At 45.0% G+C, this 2,524-nt stretch overlaps 1 pseudogene; it reads left to right on the top strand.

Moving 5' to 3' along the window:
* The first annotated feature begins 2,107 nt into the window (after positions 1–2,107).
* LOC134941482 (5S ribosomal RNA) lies at positions 2,108–2,226 on the top strand (annotated as a pseudogene).
* Positions 2,227–2,524: the final 298 nt, after the last annotated feature.

The raw sequence follows: 2,524 nt of genomic DNA, 5'->3' as shown, positions 1-2,524 counted from the left end.
GCACTCGGCAGCCCGTCCATAATTGTATATACCAGTGACCTAACCGTGGTTTTTTTTTCTTTCTTTATACATACATACTAGTTACGAGTATACTATCTCTTTATCAACCAGTCTATATATTAGCAGCAGACACAGTACAGTGTGGTAGTTCACGGCTGTGGCTACCTCTGTGTCGGCACTCGGCAGCCCGTCCATAATTGTATATACCAGTGACCTAACCGTGGTTTTTTTTTCTTTCTTTATACATACATACTAGTTACGAGTATACTATCTCTTTATCAACCAGTCTATATATTAGCAGCAGACACAGTACAGTGCGGTAGTTCACGGCTGTGGCTACCTCTGTGTCGGCACTCGGCAGCCCGTCCATAATTGTATACTAGTATCCAATCCATCCATCTGCATTGTTTACCTGAGGTGCCTTTTAGTTGTGCCTATTAAAATATGGAGAACAAAAATGTTGAGGTTCCAAAATTAGGGAAAGATCAAGATCCACTTCCACCTCGTGCTGAAGCTGCTGCCACTAGTCATGGCCGAGACGATGAAATGCCAGCAACGTCGTCTGCCAAGGCCGATGCCCAAGGGCATAGTACAGAGCATGTCAAAACCAAAACACCAAATATCAGTAAAAAAAGGACTCCAAAACCTAAAATAAAATTGTCTTAATCTTACTCACACAGTCAGCTACCTCATTGCGCCTCTTTTTTTCTTTGCGTCATGTGCTGTTTGGGGAGGGTTTTTTGGAAGGGACATCCTGCGTGACACTGCAGTGCCACTCCTAGATGGGCCCGGTGTTTGTGTCGGCCACTAGGGTCGCTAATCTTACTCACACAGCTACCTCATTGCGCCTCTTTTTTTCTTTGCGTCATGTGCTGTTTGGGGAGGGTTTTTTGGAAGGGACATCCTGCGTGACACTGCAGTGCCACTCCTAGATGGGCCCGGTGTTTGTGTCGGCCACTAGGGTCGCTAATCTTACTCACACAGTCAGCTACCTCATTGCGCCTCTTTTTTTCTTTGCGTCATGTGCTGTTTGGGGAGGGTTTTTTGGAAGGGCCATCCTGCGTGACACTGCAGTGCCACTCCTAGATGGGCCCGGTGTTTGTGTCGGCCACTAGGGTCGCTAATCTTACTCACACAGTCAGCTACCTCATTGCGCCTCTTTTTTTCTTTGCGTCATGTGCTGTTTGGGGAGGGTTTTTTGGAAGGGCCATCCTGCGTGACACTGCAGTGCCACTCCTAGATGGGCCCGGTGTTTGTGTCGGCCACTAGGGTCGCTAATCTTACTCACACAGCTACCTCATTGCGCCTCTTTTTTTCTTTGCGTCATGTGCTGTTTGGGGAGGGTTTTTTGGAAGGGACATCCTGCGTGACACTGCAGTGCCACTCCTAGATGGGCCCGGTGTTTGTGTCGGCCACTAGGGTCGCTTATCTTACTCACACAGCGACCTCGGTGCAAATTTTAGGACTAAAAATAATATTGTGAGGTGTGAGGTATTCAGAATAGACTGAAAATGAGTGTAAATTATGGTTTTTGAGGTTAATAATACTTTGGGATCAAAATGACCCCCAAATTCTATGATTTAAGCTGTTTTTTAGTGTTTTTGGAAAAAAACACCCGAATCCAAAACACACCCGAATCCGACAAAAATAATTCGGTGAGGTTTTGCCAAAACGCGTTCGAACCCAAAACACGGCCGCGGAACCGAACCCAAAACCAAAACACAAAACCCGAAAAATTTCAGGCGCTCATCTCTAGGATTTACCAGTTTGACCTGTCTGCCTTGAGCAATCTAATATATAGGTTGGATGGGCTTAGAGATACAATTTTCTGTACTACTCCAGATCTTAATGCTTCATTTTTCACCTTCCTTCCCTCGTGCACTCTCTCATCCCTGAATAAAGGATTGTCCTCTGCAATGCTATTACAGTAACAGGGACTTCCAAGTGGACAGCAGAAGTGCAATACTTACCTTATTCTCCAACCATAATACTTACCCTGTCTCCCAACATTTTAATACTTACCTTGAATTTTCTTATACTCCTTATTTTCCAGCACTCTCTCATCCAATTGGGTACTCCTGCACACAAATAGAATTTTCCTTCAACTGTCTTCAGTCCTACCACGCTGGATATGCCCGATCCCATCTGATCTTGGAAGCCAAGCAGCATTGGGCCTGGTCAGTACCAGAAAGGTAGACCATCTGGGAATACCGGGTACTGTAGTATCAAGGGACATTACAATCCACTGATGCACCCAGGAAAGCAGGAGTGTACTGTACTTCCTTCACAACCAGAACACCTAGGCAATAACACTCTCTCATTGCCCATTCGATGTTCACAGATGGGCAAAAGCAGAAGTGACTGGTTCTGTAATACTTTTCTATACTCCTTTCTGAACAGAAGTGGGTCAGAATTAAGTATACAATTATAATAATCTTCCACTGCCCTTAACATGGATATCATACCATGTTAAATGTTATCTCTGTATTGGTTACCCCATAGGAGTTTGGAGTCATACAGCCGG

This window comes from Pseudophryne corroboree, chromosome 1, assembly GCF_028390025.1.
Source record: "Pseudophryne corroboree isolate aPseCor3 chromosome 1, aPseCor3.hap2, whole genome shotgun sequence".
NCBI classification, from domain to species: Eukaryota; Metazoa; Chordata; class Amphibia; order Anura; family Myobatrachidae; genus Pseudophryne; species Pseudophryne corroboree.
This window is presented reverse-complemented; position numbering and strand designations above follow the sequence as displayed.